Source organism: Tupaia chinensis, unplaced genomic scaffold, assembly GCF_000334495.1.
Source record: "Tupaia chinensis unplaced genomic scaffold, TupChi_1.0 Scaffold000009_1, whole genome shotgun sequence".
In the NCBI taxonomy this organism is placed as follows: Eukaryota; Metazoa; Chordata; class Mammalia; order Scandentia; family Tupaiidae; genus Tupaia; species Tupaia belangeri.
Window position 1 is genome coordinate 3,731,040 of NW_006159439.1, and position 11,408 is coordinate 3,742,447.

General features: G+C 35.4%; 1 pseudogene; it reads left to right on the forward strand.

Moving 5' to 3' along the window:
* Nucleotides 1–11,189: 11,189 nt before the first annotated feature.
* Nucleotides 11,190–11,408, forward strand: part of LOC102492605 (protein tyrosine phosphatase type IVA 1 pseudogene) — a 12,562-nt pseudogene continuing 12,343 nt past the window's right edge.

Here is an 11,408-nt window from a genome sequence, read left to right on the forward strand (position 1 = left end):
TAGTAAACCATATCTGTGTCCTACTAATGTCATGCCTCTCTGTTTGTTCTCTTGCTATCCTTCTTCATACTCTTCTCTTCTCCCAATCCGTTCCACACTATCTTATTATCGCTATTTTCACTGCTTTTACACCCTCCAATATTTCGATATTTACCACAAAGTGTGGATAGTCGGTATATACAATAGTGGATAGTAGATACATACAGTATCTTTCTTTCACATCCTGGATTACTTCCCTCAGCAATAGATCTTCCATATCCAACCACTTTCTATCAAATGTCAGGGTCTTGTTATTTTTTACGGCTGAGTAATAGCATATATGTGCCACACTTTCTCAATCCATTCATCAGTCTGTGGGCATTTGGATTAAACCTGGCAACATTCTAAGATTCACTTTGTCTTATGTTAATGTAGGAGTCTTGCTTTCTTTTGCTTACTATTAGCTTTATATATTTTTCATTACTTTTATTTGGATGCATTTATGTTTTACTTAATTTATTTAATAATGTAGGAAGCTTATAGTTATTTTCCAGTCTGACATGATTATTTTGCTCTTTAGCTGTAGTATGCAGATAATTTACATTCAATATAATTATTGCTTTGGTGTGTTTAGAGCTAATATCTTGATGTTTGTTTTCTATTTGTTCTGCCCACAATTTATTTCCTTTTGTTTCTATTTTGCTCCTATTTAAAAGGTGTTACTAACAGAGGAGCTTTTATTATTATATTTAATATCATTTATAAGTCTCCTAGCTATATGTATTTTAGTGTTTTTGTTAAAGAACTTTAGATCGACAGAATAGTTACATAGCCCACAGTGAGATTCCTTATGTCCTACACCTAGTTTGTTCTGTTAATTTATCTTGAGACTTGGTTGACCTATGTCTTATTTAAAATTATATTGTTAAACTCCAGATATTTTGTAATTTTTCTAGCTATCTTTCTGTTATTGATCTCTAGCTTAATTTTATTGTGGTCTGAGAAAATACTCTTAAGATTTCTGTTGTTTTAAATTGGTTTAGGTGTGTTTTATGGCCCAAAATGTAGTCTATCTTGGTAAATGTTCCATGTGAGCATGAGAAGAATGTGAGTCTTGCTGTTGTTGGATAAACTAGTCTATAAATGTCAATTAGGTCCATCTGATTAATGGTACTGTTCAGTTCAACTATATCCTTATTGATTTTCTGCTTGCTAGATCTATCAATTATAGCATGAGCAGTGTTGAAGTCTCCAACTATAATAGTAGATTTGTTTATTTCTCCTGGCAGACATATCAGTTTTTGTCTCACATATTTTGGCATGATGCCATTAGGAGCATACACCCTAATGATTGCTATGTCTTGTTGGACAGTTGACCCCTTTATCATTATGTAATGCCCTCTTTATCTCTGAAAATTCCCTTTGTTCTGAAATCTGCTTTAACTGAAATTAATATTGCCACTTTAGGTAAGTTTTGATTGGTGTTTGTATGAAATATGTTTCTCTATCTCTTTACGTCCATTTTATTTGTGCTTTTATTTTTAAAAAAGTAAAAGGAAGTATGTTTCTTGTAGGGAACATGTCTGTTCCATCCCTCCAGTGGTCTCTGTTTTCTATTTGGTGTATTTAGAACATTTATACTCAAACTGATTATTAATACAGCTGGATTAATATCAACCATATGTATAACTGTTTCCTACTCGTTGTACTTTTTCTGTTTCCTTTTTATCTTCTTTTTACTGCCTTGTCTGGATTTAATTAGCCATTTTACATGATTACATTTTCTCTATTCTTTTAGCCTATCAATTATACTTCTTTGTAGAAAATTTTGCTTTAGTGGCTTCCTTAGCGTCTGTAATATACGTTTACAACCCACCCAAACCCTCTTTCAAGTTGTACTGTACTGCCTTAAAGACAGAGCAGGCATCTTAGAAAATGTCATCCTTTTCTCTCTTTAGAGTAGGTTTCTTACAGAAAATGTCTGGGTTGCATATTGAATGGTTAATTTTTTCTATGCCTACCAAAAAAAATAGGGTTATTTTCTTGACCCTTCAATGTGAGACTCTAATGGGATTTCTGAATATAATTATGAGGGCTCTGACAAGACTACAGATGCTAGAAGTGTTCCATTCTCATTTCAGTCTACACTTATCTAGAATTATTAAAATTACCATTTAGTCTTCCTTCTATCTTGCCACTTTAAATATTTATTCTATTTTTGTTTTACATTTACTTTATGATGTAAATTCTGAAATATCATTTTTATTTTTGCTTTTCATCATCTTTGAGAATATTTAAAATATAGTTCTTTTTACTTCTTTGAATGTGTGCTATTTTTATTGTTACTGATTCCCTTCAGTATATCCAGATTTCTGTCTGGCATATTTCTTAAACTGAGCCCTTCTTTTAAACATTTTTTAAGGGTATATCCCCTGGTAATTAATTCTTTCAGCTATCTTATGTCTAAAAACATTTTATTTTATAAGATAAAGAAATGTTTATCTTACAGAATTTAAGTATAGAACGCAGTTGTTTTTCTTTCTCAGAACTGCACTGTTGCTGCCCTGTCTTCTCTCTTGCATATCTTCTCACCAGAAATTTGAGGTCTTTGCTCGTTTTGTCCCTTTGTATGTAATGTGTCTTTTATTTTTTCCTGGATGCTTTTGAGAGCTTCTCTTTGTTACTTGACTTTGATTACTTCATTTTTTTCTTTATTTTTACTGAATACTTAATTTGGGGGGTTTTTGAATATGTACATTGATAATTTTGATCAAATTTGGGGGAAAAATGGCCTTTTATTTTTTTTATATAATTTTCTATCACTCTGCTTTCTCTCTCTATTTACAGGACTTTGCTTTCATATAAGTAGAAGTTCCCCCACAGAACAATGATGCTCTATTTGTTCGTTTCCAGTACTCATTTATAGAATTGAGGAGAAACTTGTGAAAAAGCTAGGCTCTAACTTTTGCCATACTCTCATCTCTTACAGATTCCTCCACTTTGGTATGCTGGTCTCTCAGTGCAAGACCCTTTTAATTCTAGAATAGGCAACTCTGTCTTCTTCACTGTTAGTGAACAGCAAACTTTGCTAGTTTCTATATATATGCACTGCAGCCTGACAAGGGTCTTTAATAAGCTGGGACAATGCTATTGTTCTCCTACTGTGCTTTTTCTTCTATCAGGGATTTTTCTTTTTCTCCTGTGATCACTGCTGTCCAGTGTCTGAGCACTGTTACTTAATATACCATTTTTAGCTATTTAACGAGGGATATAAATCCGTTACTCCATCCTATCTAGAAGTACTAGAACTTCAGTTCCCATACTTTTAAATACATATATATTCTCTCTCTCTCTCTCTCTTTCTTTCTCTTTCTCTCTCTCTCTCCATGTGTGAACGTGTGTGACAGTGTGCATGTAAAACCATCATCATGTATATTAGACTATCTTTCTCCTAGGATATTGTTTGCTTTACAATTTATAATTTGTCAAATAATTCAGATGTTATTCTATAAATTTTACTAGTATATATTAAGTTCTGAGAGACCTTCTTCTAACAGATATTTAATGCATACAATTTTTTCTCAATTATTTTATCTCATATTATTTAAAGTTGTTTATGTTTAACATGGTTGGAATCTGCAATATTCATAGCAGAGTGAATACTCCTTTTCTGCATTTACTCTGTAGTTATCTTAATTTGCTTTATTTGTTGTCTTGGAAAATATGAGAATCTTCATATCTGGAATAGGGACTGAGAAAGTTCAGATTCTCTTTTCTGGGTTAATTCTCCTTTGACAAATTTAGTTGAATAATTTTGTTTTGATTCCATTAAGGAAAAAAAAGTCACTTCTTTATATGAGTTGGTACTAAAAACAACTCACTTTTAAAAAAATAAAAACCACTTAGCATAACTATCTAATTAAGTATTTGAGGGAAAATGAGAAATCACTCTCCAGGGGAGATGGACATGCCAAATCCCTTCTTCATTCTCCTCCTGGGGTTTTGACCATGCATGCATGCATGTGGCTGGCTTGTTTCAAGCTGCCGAGTCCATGACTTGAAGTATTGTTGGCCAGTGGGAGTCCAGCACCCTTAATCTTCATGCCACCTGCTGGTAGAAAATGCTGGATAAACTCTGAAGGACATCAGGGTAGGCAAAGACTTCTTAAATAAGACTCCCAAAGCACAGGCAATAATCCCAAACATGGACAAATGGTATTACATCAGATTAAGAAGTTTCTGCACAACAAAAGACACAGTGATTAGTGTGAATTGACAACCCTTGGAATAGGAGAATATTTTTGTAACTTATGTCTCAGATAAGGGACTAATAACTAGAATTCACAGGGAACGCAAGTGGATTATAAGAAAAAAGAAGAGGAAGGAGAAACAGAAAAGAAGAAGAAGAAGAAGAAGAAGAAGAAGAAAAGAAGAAGAAGAAGAAGAAGAAAAGAAGAAGGAGGAGGAGGAGGAGGAGGAGGAGAGATTAACCCAAATAAAAGATGGGAAAATGAGCTAAACGAAAACTCTCAAAGGAAGGCAAAAAAACAGTCAAAATGCATATGAAAAAATTGGTCAACATCCATCTTTATAAAGGAGATGCAGACTAAAACTACAATGAGATATCACTTAAACTCTGTCAGAATGGTGACGATTATAAATACAAAAAATGGTAAGTGCTGGTGGGGCTGTAGTGAAGGAGGACCTCTCTTACTGTTGGTGGGATTGTAGATTGGTCCAGCCACTGTGGAAAACAACATGGAAGTTCCTGAAAGACCTAAAAATAGAATTACCATATGATCTAGCAATTATACTCCTAGGTATCTACCCAAATACAGGAGAATGCTCAACTGGAAAAGTGCTTGCACATCTTTGTTTATTGGAGCATTATTCCCAATTGTTAAAACATGGAACCAACCCAAACATCCACAAACAGATGAATGGATTGAAAAAGTGTGGCACATATACTCAATGGAATATACTACCCAGCAGTGGAAAAAAAAAAAAAAAAAAAAAAGGTCCAGGAAATTGATAGAATGTAGATGAATATGGAAGATTTATTGCTGAGTGAAGCAAGCCAGTCTATGAAAGAGAGACAGTGTTTCTCTCCACCTATATACTGACTGTCCACACTCTATGGTAGAGACTGAAAGTTGAAGGACATAAAAGCATTGAAAATAGTTATGGACACTGGAGACTGTGTGGAAGGAAGGCTGAAGAGAGAAAGAGTATAGGAAAGGAAATTAGGGAGAAAGATAGAGAGACAAGACATTTGTGGGACACAGAAATAGCTTATTACCTCTTAATGATAATGTGTATAGTATCCTCAAATGAACTGGTCTGAAATATATTTCATTTTGTATAAATTCATTTTACAAGCTAAGTGATGTATAATGACTGAATGTCTAAAATAAATTAAAATAAGAAAAAAAGATAAATAAATAAAGGTATTGAAGGAATCAAAATATCTGTGATTTATACTATGACATATATTTTTTAACTTGATGCCAATTTCCTGAATAATTCTTACATTATCTATCAAGTGATTTAATTCATTTTTAAAATATAGTAAATAGAAACTGTTAAAAATGGAATTAATAATTGCAGTTTGTATTAACTCTAAAACTCTATTTCTTTCTATTCCTTCTTTTCTATCATCTGTATGCATCCATTCTGTAGAGATGTCTCATGTCTCTATTCATGTACTACATATGAATTTTTTTCTTTACTATTCTTAATTAACTGAATATTTTCTGGACAAAGCAGCTGATATAGTGGTTAAGGCACTGGACTCCCACATGGCTGACTGTGATTTGAATCCCAGACCTAGCGACTTGAAACTCAGGCTGGGCATGTGTGCATGTGGAGGAGTCCAACCTGGCGGGGCCCCAGGATCTGTCTGAGCCTCCTCGCTTCCAGTCGGTACGTTTGCAAGGCCACTACAGTGCATCCCCCCGACCTAAGATTTTGCTCCAGAAACTGTGGCAGCCTTGCTGGGAAGCGACCCCCCTCTGACTCCCCAATCTACTACTGTAAAAGAATTTCATAGCTCTCTTATACGTCCTGAGCATACGATAAAATCTTCCAGGAAGTCTCCGGACCGCTCCCCTTTGCTATGATCACTTACTATTAATTACAAGGCTTTATCTCCATGGTCACAATAGAGGGTGGGCTGAAGTTCTATCTAGGCAGAAATAATCTTGACCTTTGGAAGGCCCTTCAAAATACATTTAAGGTAAACTTAATCCTTTCTTTACCTAAAATAGGATTAGGCCAAAACTGGCCCAGGACACCCCCGCCCTCACCAAGTAAAACAGATAAATATATTAAGATTCCTCAAATTAAGTTTTAAATCCCTACAAAACTATATAAGTACCATTCTTTATTAAGATCCATAAGAACTAATATCTATACTTGAGATTTTCTTTTCTCAGCACCATTCCCAGTAATCACAAAATGGCTGCTACGCCACATCAGCTGATAATCATCTCTGCTTACCGAAACCACTTTCCCAAAACTGCATTCCATGGAGACCCACCTACAATTGTGGAACTACACTAGACCCACCCTTAATCCAACCCTGAATAGAATCTATGTTCTCTATTGTTAAAACTCTATGAGCTAATAATTAAAACACGTAGTCCCTCTTCCATTTACTTGCATGTAACATGTTTTCAATAAAAACGCATGATAATTCCTAGCAGTTGTCACTCCTCAGAGAGCGATCTCTGGGGGTGTCCGGCAAAGGATGTGCATGAAAAGACACAGAGCCGGCATGCATGCATGCCCACCTAAAATTCAGAGAGGAGAATGGAGGAGAAAGGATTGTGGTATGACCACCCCCTGGTGGGGGAATTTTCTCTCTGTCTCTTTCTGTCTCTCTGGCAAGTGCACCCACCCAATAGCAAAAATCTCTCTGAAAAAAGAAAATTAACTGAATATTTTGTAAATAACAGCAGAATATTAATAATCTATGTTTCTTTTTGAATGTTATCAAAATGAATAAATATTTAGTAAGGATTTTACTTTCACAGTGTTTTAGCAGGTATCTTAACAGTGACCTATCAAGACTCTGGTCTCACCATCTGTATCATCGATCTTGCTCGTTTATTTCTCTACTTTCATGTATCTCAGTCATTGTGCACATTTGAAATATTTAGATGTGATATTTTTCTAATGAATGCCAACATTCTCCTACATTTTGCATTTTACAATCTCTCAACATGCTCCACTGTCTATCTGTGTACTTCTCCCCCACCACACACACACGCATTTCAAGTGAGAATGAATAAGTGTATCTTAGCAGTTGTGAAGGGGGTCTTTGAATGAATAAAATTCTGTAATGCCATATTATTCTTCTCCTATAATGATATTACCTTCTCATTCTCACTTGCCAACTCAGAGTTTTCCACTGTACTATCAAATTCATCTCCAGCTGTTTATTGCATTTACCTTGCTATAACTACAGATAGCATGGCAATAAAAAATACATTTGTATATTCAATATGGACATTTATAATATTAATACTCCCAGTGGTAATTTTTACAGTAGTCAAAAATAAACATTTGTGTGGAAAGTAAACCTAAAATGCATCCTCATTACAATAGAGATACTTTATATGTTTATTTTATTTAATGCAGCTTCCCAGTTAAAGTGTGCTTGATTTTAAACATTATTTTAAATAAAATATGTTATTATATATTTATGTGAGTAATTTGCTATATGCTATAAACTGGAAAATGAAAATAATAAGCCCATTACTGATAAAAATTTATATTAGTGTGATGTTTAGATATATAACAGTTCAGAATTCATAATTTTGTATTAATCTTCTGGATAGTAAAAAAAAAGATTTCCATAGTTCTTTCTCCTATTACTTTAATTTTGATTAGTAATGATATAAGAGATTTGTGTCAGGAGACTTCAGAATTTATAATTTAGAGTTTATTGCCAACAAGTAATTTATGTTAATAAGTTAAAGTTCCTACCATTACACTTACTTTTCAAAGAGAGAAGTAGATGTTTTCTTAGAAATCTTCCCCTGTGAAGAACAAGTTATTCTGTATTACTTTGCTGGAGTTGCTATAATGAGGTGCTGTAAAGTGGGTGGAGCGAAGACATTTATCATCTTCCACGCTTGGAGGCTCGAAGTCTGAGACTGAGGTATTAGTGTGGCTGTTTCCTTCTATGAACCATGAGAGAAAATCTGTTCCCTGGCTTTTCACTAGCTGCTGCTGATTGGTGGCAATCTTTGGAGTGTCTTGGATTAGATGACATCACCAGACCTTGTTTTTTTTGTTTGTTTGTTTGTTTTGGAGAGGTTTTTCGCTATAGGGCGCATGCGCTCGCCAAACAGACAGAGGGAGACAGAGAGACAGAAAGCGAGAAATCATCCCCCAAGGGGGATGGCCACCACAATCCCTTTTCCTCCATTCTCCTCTCGGAATCTTGGGAACGCACGCACACGCGCCCAGAGTGAGTTTAAGTCACCAGATCCGGGACGTGAACCGCAGTCGACTATGTGTGAGTCCAGTGACATAACCATTATGCCAACTGCTGGTCCCCAGACCTTGGTTTTGATGTTCACATGATGAATTCCCTCTGTGTGTGTCTATGTGCAAGGTATCCCTGCCTCTTGTGTGGTGTGTGTGTGTGTGTGTGTGTGTGTGTGTGTGTATGAGTAGAAGAGAAAAATTATTTTTTGACAGAGTCTTGCCATGCCTGGATCCTCCCGCCATATCCTTCCAGCTAGCTATGACTATGCATGCTACATGCCTAACTCATTATAGGTTGGACTTGGAACCCAACTCAGGCCTCCCATGTAGCCTCAACTTCAGAGTGGCAGTGCCACAGCAGCCACTGCTTCCTCAGTTGATTCGTCCTTCAACAAGGACTGTCATCATAGGACTCTGTTCTCTTACTCCTCCAGTGTCACTTCATGTTAATTACATCTGCAAGGACCCTCTTTCCACATAAGGTTACATTTGAAGGTGCTACAAGTTAGGTCTTTCCACAACCTGTAGTGCTACAAAAGAGGCTTTCTCATTTTTATTTTAAAAACAGGACCATTGCATGTATTTATCGAATATTTTCTAACTTTTCTACTAATCTGCTGTGCTGTGACATACAAATTTGTGTGGGCTTGAGTTTTCAGGGAGATCTCTTCCATTATTGATCAATTTATCTGTCCCTTTATCAGTATTAGAGTGTTTCAAATCATAAGATCGATAATATGCACAAATATTTTGAAATACAAGTTGCTTCTTATAATTTTTAAAATTATTTAATTTAACTTTATTTACTTATTTATTTTAATTTGACCAGAGAGGAACAGAGAGAGAGAGAGAGAGAGAGAGAGAGAGTGAGAAGGCAAGCCACCAGGTCTGGGACTTGAACTGCAGTTGGCCTTGTGTGAATCCAGCGTCCTTAACCACCATGCTACCTTCCAGCCCCATAAAAGTTGCTTTTTACACTTTTCTATAAAAATAACTGGTCAATTACCAGCTTTTTATTCTTTTAAATGTAAAAAAATTGTACTGACTTTATTGATTGAAATTGCTTTCAATTCATCGGTCGATTTGTAAATAATAAACAAGTTGAAAATGTAATTTTTTCCCTTCATGTTCAAGTTGTCTCTATTTATTTACTACTCTAATGGCTCTCAATAAATTGGTATAAGTTTCATCATAGAAATTTTGAGTATTTTTCTTATACTTCTAAATATTTAATATTCTATGCTACCATAAATGTTTTTATTTTATATACCTGTATAATTTGATAATAATAATTGTGTGAAGATCCATGTGTTAAATATAAAAAGCATACCATGATTCCTGGAACTCATAAATAAATCAGGTTAAATTTATCTAAGAGGAACTACGATTGCAGATTAACGTTACAACCATATTATTTTAAGATGGAGAGATTTGATGGATTATTTCAGAGAGCCCAAAGTAATTACAAGGGTCCTTGTACGTGAAAAAAAGGCAGAAGTGGAAGAACCAATGAGACGGCAACGTCAGATAAGCTCATGCTGCTGTTACTGACTTTGAAAATGATCCAGGGAATGCAGGCAGCTGCTGTGAGTTGGAAAAGGTCAGAAATGGCCTCTCTTCTAGATCCCTGCCAGAAGGAATACACCCCAACCAACACCCAATTTTCGTCCAGTGATTCCCAGTTAGAACTGTGATCCCTAAGACAATAGGATAACACATTTGGGTTGTGTTTTGATACTAAGAAAGTGGAAATTTGTTCTATCAGTCTTATAAAAACTGACGTACAAATAAGTTAGAAATTTTCATTTTATTGTACATCAAAACCAGTTTTCTTAGCCACTAAAGTAAATTAAGTTTTACCTTTATTCCCAGAATAGCTGTGCAATTATCTGGTATATAACATATTTGTCTTTTTTTTTTTTCATATTCTGTACCGTAAGCCATATCATAGCTTGCTGGTCTATGTCTTATTTTAATTTTTTATAACAGTGTGGATGTTGTTCTTGAAGCAGTTGTTGCTGAAGTAGCTCCCCTGTGCCAGATGCCTACTAGATAAATTTTATCTACTTAATCTGTGACTCTGTAAATAATAGTTATTCTCTCAATGAGAAAACCTGTTGAATATTAGTCTGTGTAAAATTTATAGTATAAATAAATAGCAGAGAGACCAGCAGATGGCATAATGGTTACTTTCTGGACTCCCACATAGTGAACCGTGGTTCAAATTTCAGACCTGGTGACTTACAACTCATGCCAGGCACGTATGCATGCATGCCCAAAATACTGAGAGGAGAATGGAGAAGGGATTGTGGCGTGGCATCCCTTCTGGGGGGTAATTTGTCACGTTCTGTCTTTCTGTCTCTCTCTGTTTCTCCAGTCAGTGCATACACCCTATAGCAAAAATCTCTTTAAAAAAAATGAAAGAACAGAACAGAGTCACAATTCAGAGCAAAAAGAATTACTGACACACAGATTTTTACTCTTGAGTTTCCACTTTGCCATGCTGCTCTCCTTACATCAGTGCTATTACTCTTTTTCTCAGATCATAAGCTGCAAGGGCTACTTGACCTGACACTCCAAGACCTGACACTCCAAACTGAACATTTTCTGTGTCTATGCCAGCTAGTTGTGATATGTGCTGCTCAAGCAATGCTGAATCCACATGGAAGATCACGGGTTTGATTCCCTGACTTGTGCACGCTGGGCATATACCCATGATTCAGGCTGCCTGGGAAGACTTACGGGAATTGCTGTGTGAGAAACTGTTGAAGGTTTTTTCTTTCTCTCTGTCTCTACCTCTCGCTTTCAAAAAAAAATTTTTTTTTTTTTGTCTACTAAAGGAAACTTAAATTGTCCCTGCATCACAGAGAGTGTTTTCTTTCTTTTTGACAGCTTTTCTGGATATTTGTAGAGATATTTATTACTGAACTTTT